Source organism: Halichoeres trimaculatus, unplaced genomic scaffold (assembly GCF_033239565.1).
Source record: "Halichoeres trimaculatus isolate MK-OKI-2021-1 unplaced genomic scaffold, fHalTri1.1 fHalTri1_scaffold_8, whole genome shotgun sequence".
Classification (NCBI taxonomy): Eukaryota; Metazoa; Chordata; class Actinopteri; order Labriformes; family Labridae; genus Halichoeres; species Halichoeres trimaculatus.
In genome coordinates this window covers 13,034,616-13,049,433 of record NW_027437186.1, presented here as the reverse complement: position 1 = coordinate 13,049,433, position 14,818 = coordinate 13,034,616, and the positions used below count along the sequence as shown (strand labels likewise).

Below are 14,818 nucleotides of genomic sequence, written 5' to 3'. Positions count from 1 at the left end.
CAGCCAAACTTCAACTAACCATTGTTTACTGTGGTCTCTGCAATGCTTTGTACTAAAAACTTCAAGTTGAGACTCCAACCCCCTTTAATGAAGTTAAAGTCCAATCAGAGTTTGTGTCCAAGTCACAAAATCAGGGGTTAAGTGATTAAGAGTTGTACTGACAAAACTCTGACAAAACAGGATCCCAACACATGATCAAAGTCCACCAAGGCTGGGTCTCAGATGAAATCCTGGAGTAGTGTTACCTAAAATTCACAACAAGTCCAAGTGTTTCTCTTTTTTTAAGTGCAAAGGAAAACATTTTAATTAAAAAATATTTACATTAAATGATCTATTTCTACAAAACATTTTATATAAAGCCTGACATTTCTCAAGAAACATTACAGCAATTTTAACAGTACTTAGTTTGTCAATTACATGGTTATTGCAGGGTTAGTGTTGGGTTTGGGTCGGCCAGGCTAGGATTAGGGTTTGTTAGGTCTGGTTAGGGTTATGTGCGTTGTACCTGATCACAATTGTTGAATAAGGCAAAAAACATGAAATCACAGTTATTTGGAACTGAAAACTTTATTGTTGTGCTGAATGATTAAATCAACTTGTCAAGATCTATACATAATTTTTACTCCTATTTCCACATCTGTGTGGTTGTTCTGAACACAGTGACTCCCCACACCTTACAAACTGAAGTGAGAACTACTTTAAACATAACAAACTCTTGTTAACCCCTGCCTTGTGAATGCATAACACACATGACAAATAGTTCTGCCACAGTATTTCTCATCAGGCTAATGTTGGCAGAAATGTGTTGCTGTCCAGGATACATGACTTCTGCAGGCCTCAGCATGCATGTTTCCATGAACTCCTCCTCATAGTATGGTTCTGATGCTAACATTAGCATTTAGCTACCTGGCTGTCACTGCTGCATCTCTGACCTCTCTGCTCTGGATGAAAACAGACTGCTGTTTTCTCAGATGCACCAGCAATTCATCTATCTTCTCTCTTCTCAGTTGTCCCTGCAAGTTGTTGTATTTTTCAGCACGCTAACTCTCAAAGTGGCGTCAAATATTATTTTACTTGAGCACAGAAACTTACTGCATCTACATCAACCAAGCAGGTTTCCCGCTCACCTCTGAATTAATTCTGCAGGCCGTATGTTTGACAGCCCTGATCTAGAGCACTCATCACAGTTGCCTGACTTGAACCCCACAGAAACTCTGGTGGGATTTGAAGAAGGTGGAAATCATCCATGAGGGACAGGGTAAGGCATATAACAGCAGAAAGGTGCTCTGTTGGGTACTTAATATGCTCACCACGAAGGGTTTGGATCATTTTAAGACTGCTACAGTCGTGTTTCATGAGGTTTCATGTCGTTGTTTTTTTTTTGTTTGTTAGTTTTTTTTACCGATTTTAAAATCTGATTCTGAGTTTGAATTGGAAAAGTTTTATATAACGACTGTTTTAAATCTTTATTCATGTGTTAATTCATGAACATCATTCACCAGTATTGATTAGACTGGTTGTCTGTTAAATAAACATCAGATGCTAGGAGCCACCCTTTTGGTTGTGGCTGCCTGTTGCAGCAGATCAATCTTCTTTGTCTGTTTCTTGTAATTTTTCGCCTCTTTTTCGTCATCTTTATATTTGGAGTGGATCATTACTTTGTATGGCTTATTTGTTGGTCTTGGACACCAAACTTTTATGTCTTCAGTGATCTTTTTACTGTTTTTGCTTCTCTGTTTGTCTGGAGATTCTACATGTAGCCATGGCTGCATTGTTTACATGTGAAATTGCCTGTTAGCAGCCCGTAGCATGTCAATGCTAACTGGTGCAAAGCCTGATGTTTTCCCACAAGGTGAGGAGAAGGAGGTGAGGATGACGTGCTGGTACTGAGGTGTGAGCTAAGAAGCGACAACATGGACCTGTCCTTCCATCGCTATTGGGAACGTAAGATCAATCTCTAATGAGATGGACAAGCTAGCTGTGCTAACCCAGCAACAGAGGGAATACCAGAGGGCAGAGTAGCATCATGCTATTCACAGGCATGGCAATCAGAGCTAACACCAGATACCAACGCCACATTGGAAGAGCTTCACCTGCTGTGAGCAGACATGATCCAGGAGACAGAGACTGAACAGACCGCTGAAGAAGATCAGTCCTGGACCCGGTGGAGGTGGAGGCTGGCTGAACTGGACAATGATGGACAAGCTGTCATCATCTATTTTGTTATGGACCTTTTTGCACTTTCTATACACTTTCTTACTTTTGTTTTCTTGATTGCTGCTGTGACTCCTCCTGAATTTGCCCTCAGGAATAAATTAAGTATTTTCTATTCTATTTCTATTCTATGCAGTGGTACGCTGAAGTGCTGGAGCACCCCTGGAGATACACATGTTCACATACACAAGGCTGGACACAGATCAGACCAAAACCAGAGCACTTTGTCCACTTTTATTGTAACAAATATAGCCTGTGAGTCACAATCATTCACTGAAATCTGAGTCCTCTGATCAGTTCGTATTTTGTGCTAATTTTTTCCTGGTGCTGATAAAAAGAAAAGCAATGATCTGATCAGGGTAATTCATTTGCCTGCACAGTAATCTATTACTTCTTCCTCTGCTGCTGCCCTCCTACGCCTGACCAGACCGGCTGAGTCAGCCCTGATGCTCTATCACGACTCAGCCTGACACACTTTTCCCTCTCCCCCCCTCAGAGCGCACACACAGAGGCTCAAACACACTTTACTTCATGAATCTGTTCATTCACTCACATTCAAAACTTCTCACCTCTCGTTTCATCTGATAACAATGGTTCTCTGTTTTGATATTAGATATAAATACCCAACACCCCCCCACAACACCACCTCTGCCTCCTTTTCTCCTCCGTTTCAGTCTTTACACCCCCCCCACAACTCCCTCTCACCCCCTCCCTCTCTGCTGGCTGCCTTCAGGGTAGCAGAAGGGAAGTGAATGGCTTCAGCCCTCCCAGCTGGTCCCATCACCCGGCAACCCAGAGCAAAACAAAAGAACACACACACACACGCACACACGCACACACACACACACACACACACACACACACACACACACACACACACACACACACACACACACACACACACACACACACAGAGTTCAGGAGATGAGTGTATGCATGTTCTTAGACACATGCAGACACATATGCAGATGAATGCGCACACTCACACACTCTCACACACAGACCCCCCCACCTTTGCCCCCCTTCACACTCACATCCTTAAACACAGCCAGCCATCCAGCCGTCCCCATGCAGACTCCCACCCAACACCCATCACCCCCTTCTCCCCTCCCCAGCACCCTCTCCAGACACCCAGTCCTTTGTCCACACTCTGCTCCACAAGGAATAAAAAACATATTTGAAGGCAAAACACATGAACATGTGTTGGTCCCAAAACCAAAGAAACAAATCTGAGGTGAACACACACACACACACACACACACACACACACACACACACACACACACACACACACACACACACACACATACACACACACACACACACACACACACACACACACACACACACACACACACACACACACAAGAGCAGTGAAATGGAGCTCAATAGTTATTTTGAAATCTGTAAGCAGTCCCCAGCGAGCCATGTTTTCAGAGTTTTGTAGAATCCCTGTAGCAGAGCTCAGAGTAAATGGGAAGTGAGAGAGAAAGAGTGTTTTTAGGATTGCAATAAATGCAACTAGACTGAAAGTGTGTAAGAAACAATCCAAAAAGTGTTTTTTAACAGACGGCCCTTTTGTCCGAAGATATTTTCACCTCCCAAAAATCTCAGGGATGCATAAATGAGCAGGGCTGTCTTTACACATGGGGGCTATTCTCTCTTCTTGCAAAGAGATGCATTTGGGTCTGGGTGATATGGTATTTTAGCAATAGCTCAATATTTCAAGGCCATGTCAGGATATACGATATATATCTCCATATTTTGTCTTGGCCTTGAGATGATGCTTTGATGCATAAAATCAAACCAGAATGGCAATACTTGACATATATATTGATATTTATCATGATTATTGATGTTAGTTATTTATCCATTTTTATGTAGGAAAACACTGGAACTAAAATTGCAAAATTGATAAATAAAAAAAGTAGTAAAAAGTTTTGCTTTTTTTTCTGTGGAAACCACAAACTTGCAACAATTCATTTTTATAACTTAGAATGCAAAATTTTAAAAACACAGCAAATTTAGCAAACAACAGTTAAATACAACTAGTAGCATTAATACAGGGAATTGCCAGGTGTTTCTGTACAACTATTTACATCATGATGGCACAACTCTCTGACTGCATTACAATGCAATGTGGTAAAGACTTTTGACTTTGCACCGTCTCGCCAATCTACAGTATATCACCTGTTCCAAGCTTACACTCACTTAACCAAATCCTTCAGAAAACCAGAGCATACAGGTCAGCTAAACGCAAAGGCATCACTGTGTCAGGATCAACCAACAGAAAATCTAGTTGCAGTAACTGTGCGTCAACCAATAGAGGGCAGTAGCTAGGCAAACAATACTTTGAATTTTAATACTTTGTACTAAACTGTCAGGATCGAGACCCAAACTGATTAACAGCACTACTAAATACTCACATGGATATAGTGCAGACCATGTGAGGACAGTTTATCAAACAAACATGGATTTGTGGATCACGCATTCACAGCAGCTGATTTTGAGCAATTTCTGTACAGCATCTTTAGCAGGATACCAAAATAAAGCAGCTGCTGTTCAAAAATGAAAAAAATTATTAAAATAAAAACAGAATAAAAAACATTCAGAGGGCAGCCAATGAACACCCGGACAGCTAAATATTTCATGCTCTTCTTACAAGCAACGACTGTGGGCCAAAATAAGCCTTCATGAAAAAAAAAAAAAGAAAACTTCAATTTCAGGCTTTTTCAACCAAAAAGCATCAAACAAGAAAGCAGAGAGTGAGTGAATGGAATGGAGGGGGAGTGGGCAAAATATGGAAAACCTGAGAAATGTATGTGATTCAGAAACAGTAAAGAAAAAGAGGTTAAATATGGACAAGATCGAACCAAATGGGTCTGGACTAGATCCAAACATAAAACTTCATCATCAGATCACAGTTCACCTCAGCCTCCTCTTGTCCACTTTGGGCACTTTGGATCAGTCCAATGCTGAATCATTAGGTTCTGGTTCAGTTTAGCCCAGTCCAAAACTGCGCTCCAGTCTGGTCCCAATAAGCTACATATGTTTACAGTGATTACAGAGAACAAGGATAAAAGTCTGATCAGAGGAAAATCAGATGAGACTGGATCCATTTAGAACTTAAAATCAAGGGTACAGGTGTATTTGGTTTGTTGTTTGGATCACTGACCGTGACCACAGGGCCCTACTCACAACTTTCAGGACTAAAAGGATCTGCTGCTTATGACTTGGTGCCAGATACCACAGGAAGCCTTCAGGGGACAGGTGGAGCCTATGTCTCATCAGGCTGAGGCGGTTTCGGCTCTGACCTGATGAAGCAGGTGGTGGTCCTGTTTTGCTGATCACTGTATCTCATCTTAAGTGAATTTCTCACTGATGTTAAAAGAAGAGTCTTTTGCCTTTAATGGCATCTTTGCATTAGTTTCACACGCACCAAAACATTTTGTGTTAGGAATGAACAAGTTGCAGCCATATTATATCACCCATTAAAAAAATCGTGAAAAATTCCGTTTTTTTTCTCCAAGAAGTTTTGTGAGGTCATGACCCTCAGATTAGAGGCGGCAGTCCTGCACAGCCTGACTTTCTCCTCAACAGGGAGTAACCCAACCTAAAGCAGAGTGATCCCGCTGTCCTGTATGATGTATTAGCACTCTTTGACTGTACCTGTTACTGTATGTGCATGACCTACTGTGTGCCACTCAGGATGGCTTCCTGCTTCAGCAGCATACACACCACTTGCCTCCACACAATCCTAAATAATGGTGTAACACACCATCATCATTCAGTCGCAGACCCAAACAGTAATCTCTCCAAATACTACCCTGCACCACTGACACAGATATCAGCCACTGAACGGCTGCCAAGCTGACACTGCACATTATAACAAAGTATATAATCATTAGGCCATGGACATGCTGTGGCTGAATGCCAAAGACCCCAATATCATTTCCTGTTCACAATTTCTCACTTACTCAACAATTACAACAGCTGATTAAATTCAGCATATATCACCACAGACCCAAAGCAAAGATATGTTGGAAAGGAAATACTGCACTGTCTTAAATGCTGCATGCAGTGCCGTACATAAACCAGGGACATAGTCTCAGGTCTGTCACTCACCCAGTCTAAAGAGACGCAATGACGTCCAATAATAGGGGTTGGTGTGTGTGTGTGTGTGTGTGTGTGTGTGTGTGTGTGTGTGTGTGTGTGTGTGTGTGTGTGTGTGTGTGTGTGTGTGTGTGTGTGTGTGTGTGTGTGTGTGTGTGTGATACCACATTCAGTCTGTGAGTAAAACACTGTCAGGGAAGGAGGAAGAGTGTGTGGGAGGGGGTATTCCAGCATGATGTAACATGGACTACTATACAGGTAGTGGAGCAATGAGTCACTGTGCTGAGGGAGGAAACATGATAACATGTGTGTGTATAATTTTCGTCATCCAACACATTTCATATAGACCGGGCTCATTCTCGTCAAAGATGAGGAGAATTGATGTTTGTGCCCCCTGTTGACATCTTATAGCTTTGCTGATGCTTTCCTGTGTGTGGTGCATGGTAGCATTCCTTATCTATCTGTCAGTCCATCCATCCATCTATTTTATATTCCGCTTATCCTGTTCAGGGTCGCAGGTTGCTGGAGCCTATCCCAGCTGTCATTGGGCGAGAGGCTGGGTACACCCTGGACTGGTCGCCAGTCAATTGCAGGGCTGACACGTAGACAGACAACCATTCACTCACACCTAGGGACAATATAAGGGTGATCAACTAACCTGGTGAGCATGTTTTTGGACTGTGAGAGGAAGCCGGAGTATCCGGAGACAACCCATGCATGCACGGGGAGAACATGCAAACTCCACACAGAAAGGCCCACCGGCCGAGGTGGGGATTTGAACCGGTGACCTTGCTGTGAGGCTGCAGCACTAACCGTTGTGCCACCATGCAGCCCTATCTGTTAGTTACTAACTTTAAATCTCAACGTCTCCTGTACAGTTTCTGACAACAGCTCTTTCAATGAGTCTCTGAGCTCTTATCTTGTAGGTTTTTGGATCCTAACAGTAGACCGCCTGCTTTTCCCTTAACAGTCTAACCATTGTCATCCTCACCCACCATCATCATCATCACTGCTACAAAGCATCTTGAGATGAGGCTTGGAGGATTTTAGGTTTTATAGATAAAGCTTGTTTGATAATTAATTACATTTCAGACACAGATTTATTATTTTTTTAGTTATTTTACAATGGAATGTGACACTGCCATCAACTGCTGTTGAAAGTGAGAATACAGTGCTGTCAAAATTAAAGTTTATGCTCAACAGAGAAATTAAACTCAGATGAGACTACTTGATAGTTTAAAAATCAGGGAAGAATAAAGAAATTCAACCACGAAGACAAATTAAAAGTAATATAAAAGTGCACATGCTAAACCTTGGGTTTCATTTCTAACTGTCTCTCCATCACTCTATTGGAATGCAGGATCATGAATATTACATTGTTGTTCATTTAGGACTCGTCTAGAGGCATGCTCTGCAAACACTGCTTCTCTGATATCCAACCCTCCAGTGTGTTTGTGTGTGTATGTGCACGTGCACATGTGTGTTTTGCATGTACGCTATATGTGCCTCAGATCTTTGCTTGTTCAGCCTCACCTGCTCTATACTATCTCAGTCAATAGTCTGTAAGAGCACTTTGATGAGCGTCATAAACATAATGTAAGCACTACAGGAGATATCATCCTACATATGTTAATAATGTGATTCCTGTTTCTCTACACTTAAGGCTTTTCTCCCAGAGTTGACATCAGCGAAACATCAAAAAAGCTACAACTGTTTGATATCATATTTGATTACTAAGTGAAGCACTTGTGTTTGTTGTCATACTGAGCAGCTAACTTTTCCAAGGAACTACACATAAAGTTATGGAGACAATCGCCATTGTGTGTGTGTGTATGTGATGTTTTCCTCAGACTGACCAATACTTTTAACTAAAGTGATATTTAACGGTGTGACATGCATAGAAACACAATCCTTATGTTAAGGACAGAGAAGGAAAGAGAGGAGAAAAAGGTGCTGCATGTGAGAACAATGAAAAGGAGGTCAGTGCCTGAAGGGGCGGGGCCATGGTGAGCACTACTCATAGTAAGAGCTCAGGAAACACACACACACACACACACACACACACACACACACACACACACACACACACACACACACACACACACACACACACACACACACACTCATACAGACACCGTAACAGCAGATAACTCTCTCACAGAAAATAAGTAGTACTGATAAGGAGCATCTGTCATGCTAAATCCTACAAAATGTAACCTTAACACTTTGATGACTTCAGGTAGCTGAGCCCTCCATCCCTCCATAAACAAAATGTCCATATTTGAAACTAGCAGAAAGATAACGATGACAATTTATGTTCAAGCGAATTATTAACCCCCCCCCCCCCCCCCCCCCCCCCCCAAAAAAAAAAAAAAAAAAGTTTAATGATTAAGAAAGAAAAAAGTGCACTTCCTTAAGTGGCCACAGGAGGCTGGGTCCATGAGTGAGTCAGTCTCCATAGATCCCCATGAAAAAATGCTCGGTCACATCACCTATATGTAGCTAAATTCAACAAGCTTTTTAAACAAGGTTTTAAAATCAACTATTGGATTTAAATTAGCTTTGAAGGAAAAAAGTCAATGTGGTACAAATTTAATTTTCATTAGTGTCGCGAGTCATGTATGCAACAAGCCACGTTTTCAGCATGAGGACAACTCATGTTTAATACCTACCATGCAGCTAGTAACACAAATGAAAATAAATGAGGGAGGAGAAAAACAGTCACTATTTGGAGTTTATCTGGCTGAAGATGACACTACTAAGGTTTATCCTACACTCTGTGCTGGCAGTTTGCTTAAATGTAGAATTTGCAGGATTTCCTTAAAAAAAAAAGTCAACTTTTACAGGAATAATGTTACTCATAATCTCCTAAAGGCCTCTTTACATGCATGTCAGTGTCTGTGTCTGCCTTGAATCCCCTCCTCAGCCTGTATGTTGATGTTTTAGTTGTATCCGGACATTTCTGAGCGGAGCGGAGGCGTGGTTACCTCAGCCAATCACAAAGCACCCAGTGCGCAAGTGACTTTGCGTTTTGACTCTGTGGAAAAAGCTAATCAGAGAATCTACATTAGTGGACGTAGTATGGAGAAAGAAAAACACAACCGAATTGAAACAAATTGAAACGAATCACCTAACAGATAAAGCTTTTTACTAAACAAGAGTGACGCTTGGCTCGGCTTTCACTCACTTTGGCATGGGATGAAGAGTGACGTGAGTTGACTTTCTGCTGACCAGGATTGTGTCAAATACCCGAGATTAGCTTGTGCCAACATGACAAGTCAGGTATACAGCTCTCGAGTCTCTTCCACGTAGAAACACGGTGCTACAGGTTGTTGCTGGGCTAGTGAGTGTGTTCACGTAGTTACGGTCACAGGCAGTGGGTGTGGGCTGCCGCTGGCACTGATCCAAGAAGGAGGAGCCGAGTTTGGATTTGTGTTCACAAACAAGTAAGGGAAATTCCTGTAGACCTGACGTTTAAGACCTGAAAGATTACTGAAACGTACCTTTTTTGCTTTCTTCAAATTTGATGCCAGCAACACCGCTTTATTCATTCTTCATAAAACATCAAAAATCTCAAACGGCTGATGTGTTGTCTTTGATTTAAGTTTCACAGAATCCTAGCATCTTTTGGAATTGGTTTGAACATTAAATGTGAGGTGAAATAAAACAAAAGCTGAGCATGGAGGTAATATAAACCTATTGCAGACGACAGTTTTGGACATTACAAGACTTTTTGAAGTAGAAAACTAGACAGGTTATTAGCAACAGTTCAGGTGCCACTCAAGGGATGACAATAAATGCAGACGGACCATGTTTGAGAAGAATGACACTTCACAAATCCAAGAGGACCCCCACTGAAGGAACATAACCTGCTGTCTGACTGACCTATAAACTCTGCACACTACAAATTTAAAAGGATTCTTCTTAATTTAGACCATCCAGCAAGAGTGAAACCTGCTCCGTTAGCCACAGTTCAAAATTAACAGGCTTAATAAAGCATCAACACACACACACACGCACAGACACACACATACACACACACACATGCATACACACACACACACACAGGGTCAACAGAGAACCCTGCTGAGCAGCGACAGTGGAGCAGATACCTGTTCACTGTTAGGATTGGTGTAGGATAGTGGAGCAACTCCAGTCCTACTGAGGGATTATTGTGTGGTGATGCTATCATCACAACCACTCTCCCACTGTCTATTTATAGTTCACAGAGCTCTCTTTGCCTCGCTCTTCCTCTCCCTCTCTCTGTCAGATTTTCCACACTGAATGCATTAAACAGAGAAGGTCATAAAACAGCAACACTAACCAGCAGTTAGAGCCTCAAACTCAGGAGACATACAGGACTTATATCTGATGGTACACAGGTGGTGCTTTAATGAAGCACGTAAACATCTCCAGTGTTGGAAGGCTTCTCGTGTAATGTACTGAGCCAAGCTGCTAGTTACTCTCTTTACTCAGGAGTGTTTTTGATTGCTGGGGACACTCTGCTCTGGAATTATCTACAGATATTTCAGGCAGACCATTTGGAAACTAAAGGCCCTGACGTCTATTCGGTGTTGATTACAGAGACACCTGTGGCCGGAACTGGTGGTGTTTTTTCTGGGATAAAGACTCCATTCCCCATGAGCACTAGCACCCACTGTCATAAAGATGTGAATCTTGTGTTTGCTTTGAAGGAAATGGATAGAGATCAGATTAGCCTCCTTTTGCTCTCCAGTCCTTTATCTTTTAGCCAGTCCAGCTCCAGTGTCTGCCATTACCACAAAAAAATTAATCTAAGAAGTCACACTCTTTAAGGTAAAGGTCAGATCCTGCATCTCACTGCTAAACTACATTTTGTTTTTATGATTTTATGGTCCCAATCGCTACAGCATTGTGTTTACTATTTACATTTTTCTGCATCATCTCAGTGTTTAGACAGAGACTGAACTCCTGTAGCAGTGTCTGCACCCAAAGAGGGGAACACAGACGAACCATAGCACCTTAATCTGGATTAGCTTCTAAATTAGTAGCCGGGTTGATGGTGTAATCCTGTTGAAAAAGTTCCATCAGCCCTCAAGGCCTTTTGACTGTGGCCGATTCATTCAGGCCTGGGCGAAAACAGGCCAACATGAGCCAAACTGAGTGGCTGAGTGACGGTGATACAGAGATATATTAACACAATCTCCCTAAACTGACTTACTGAAATGGTTTCCCCACATACATGTGTGAGTCTAAATTTGGTGCCCTTGAACCATAATCTCACACAAGATGATTTTTCTTTTTCTGCAATTTTGGTTCTCACAGGCTGTTTCTGAAACTACATATGACAAATAACATATGTAGGGTGGAGTACGTCCTGCATACTGCTTTTTAATGTAGTGTGACTGTTCTGTTCAATCTGCTTTGTTTTCAGGTTTGGAAAGTAAAATTGGTTCATATGGACTAACATATGTTGTAGACGTAAACACCTGTGAGGTGGATGTCACAGAGTTTCTTTTGCCTCACGTCAGCGTTTATCTAACGCATTGTTAAATTTTAGCGTTGCATATGTGGTTGTACTGGCAACTCATCCCAGTTGGTGGCAGTAAAGCCCACAAACTGAGTGAGAAGAACAAGTTTTGCACTGTTGCACACCAAATTTTTCTTGAATAATTACAACATCCAGGTGTTTTGGCATACTGCAGATGTTGCTCTTTTTCCACAAACTGCTTTGTACATACTCAGTTTTGGGTAAAATGTTGGGTAAATGTTTGATTAATATTTAGGGAACTTCAGAAACATCCTGTGTGATTTAGCGTTAGACTTTGCACTTAATTTTGAATATGAGTGTTTTTTTTCCCTTTAGACTAGTCAGTAAGCTGGTATTTAAATTTATATTAACATATTTACAGAAATAAGTTGCTTTTATCAAGTGAGCATACATCCTCTCTTGCCCTGACGTGCCCTTCTTTCTGGTCGCAAAATTATGTCTTGTGTTATTTTACAAAGTCCCCTAAAATGTCCAGGTTTTGCTCAGCTTGTTGTTCAGACCATTAGTATTCATCATAAAGTGCTTCACTGGGTCACTCACTGGCATTATTTTGGTGTACACTGAAAAATACCTCTATTGTTTTTTTCCATAACTAGATTTTGAGGCAATATTTATAATTTTGCACAGAAGAAATACAGTTTTGAGCATTTGGCTAACCTTCTCCGTCTTTTTGTTGAAGCATGATGTGAGGCATTATTCAAGCTATTATAAATTCTCACTTTAAACACAAAGGGAATATTCTAAATAAATGTATTGTTTATACTCTGTTGTCTTTGAGTATATTTGGGTATTTTTGCATTATCTCCCAGAGGCTAGGTTGGGTGTCCTCTTATTGTGGTTCTCTGATCTGGAGGTCCATCTTTTTTATGTCTTAGCTTGTCTGGACACAGTGTGAGTTGTGTATTCAGACCAAAGACTGTATAAAACATGGACATAGTCTCCCCAACGTCACTCGTCTGTTTCTGAAACGGTAAATGAAGCTCATCGGCTATATCGGCCATATTGATAGTGGCAAGGGCTTTCCGTACAGCTATACTGGGTACTTGTTGGTCACATGACCATGAGCTGCGCCTTTGAGTGGGCGAGCTAGTTAATATCCTCTGAACAGCTGAGTTAGAAAGAAAAAAATCCCCCCTCCCCTCATACAGTGTGTGCCAGTAGTAAAATTAGCGACCCAGACAGGAGATGTTTTTTGAACCCAGCGGTAAATAGGTTGATTTCTGCCTTAAAAACAGCTTTTTTTGGCTTGCTGTGTATGTGACTCCCAGTACTTCCAGTACACCCAGAGCCAGCCTCAAGTGGACACTCAAGAAACAGCAGATTTTAGCACTTCCGCATTGTCTCATTTTCTTAGATCAGGGGTTGCCGCTTGATTCTGACACAAACAGAAAAATGTCTCTACTTTTGGGGAAAAAAAAGTCTTTATACAAAGTCAAATGGATCATTTGTTTGGAAATTGCTATAAAAAATGAAGAATGTAAACAAAGGTTTTTACTTGAGCGGTTCACACTATGAATAACTAGTTAGGCCCCATTTTTGCATCAAAATAGCCTTCACTTTGTTTGATATTGGAAGTCTTCACTTTGGATTGAAGTATTTAATTAGTGACTGAATTGGACTGAGTTATATGGAGCTATTTAGTATTGCAGATGAAAAGTCTGGAACCCTATGCAACACTTGTACTTACATTGTATACTATACACACGCACTTGCATGATTGTCACAGCCTCACAGCAGCATACTTTACTTATCCCTTTCTCATTATTTGAATCATCAGTTCTCATTGCTGCAGTAAATTTCCCTTTAAATGTGAATTTAAAGAGTCCAATGTGCGTCTCCACACAGGCAAAATCATTCTACATAATGTGTAGACTCCACAGACCCTTATGGGAACACTGTGCTGTGGCTGAGCTGAGCAGCAGCAGCAGATCAGGATGTGTCAGTCATTTGGTGGAGGTGCTGAGAGACAGCTCGGTTATATAACGCAGACGGACAGCTGAGCGGCGACTCTGTGCGCTGTTTCCTCACAGTAAAGTACAGTATGGACAGTCTGACCAATCAACAGCTTAGCTTTACTGTCACAAGAACTGGAGAATAGCATATTATTGATCGTGGTAAAAGTAGCTGGATCTTATAAGGCATAAAATAAAGTGAATACTTCAGTGCTTCAGTAGAAAACTGGATATCAATAGGGTATTATCAGGACGAGACTGTTCTTTGGAGTAGCTACAATAACAAATTTTATGTTTCAATGGCGCATGTTTCTATGTATATCAGCCTTTAACGTCGAACATGATCGCAGCCCACACAACAATATCCACAGCGCTGTTTGACGCGCGATGCGAGGATGCGTAACGGGAATTCCACGCTGCGGCTTTTCCTCCGTGCAAGTTTACATGCCCATACATCGGAAACATGCAAACTACAGCTGTGAGAGCTTCATGAGCAAATTCAAAGCTCCAAAACAACGCAACGACACGGCACTCGTGCATTCAAAACCTCATCCACATGGACGTCCAAGGAAAGAAGTTAGAGTCAGGAAAAAGACATCAAAACACCATCCAGGAGTTAAAGATGCACTTTCTCACACACTCACCCTCTATGGCAGATCCGTCCAGCACTGTGCTAAAGTAGAGTATGGACCAGGAAGAAATGTCTCACGGGATCTTTGATGCAGCAGAAAACTCACTCCTGTTTAGATCTCTACTTTCTATATCACCCCCAAACTGATTCAGCACATAGAGGAGCAGTCCAGCGTCTCCAATGTCACAGATCGCGGCCAATGCGAAGTCATGTAAGAACAGAGGCTGGTGCTGCGTTTAAGTATCATGAGGCAAGTCGTAAATATGAGAGCCGTGGGTGGACAGGCTCTCTAAAGCGTAATATTTCAACTGATAAGCAGTTGCAATTAGATTTTTAGGGGTTTCAGCCATCATTCCATAAAAAACTGGGTGTGTTACC

The 14,818-nt window shown here is 41.7% G+C and overlaps 1 protein-coding gene across 1 annotated transcript in view; it reads right to left on the bottom strand.

The window, feature by feature from the left end:
- Window positions 1-14,612, bottom strand: part of sertad2b (SERTA domain containing 2b) — a 53,320-nt gene extending 38,708 nt beyond the window's left edge. The window contains exon 1 of the mRNA XM_074676548.1: window positions 14,454-14,612. The gene's annotated coding sequence lies outside the window, so the exon portion shown is untranslated. The remainder of the gene's footprint in view (window positions 1-14,453) is intronic.
- Window positions 14,613-14,818: the final 206 nt, after the last annotated feature.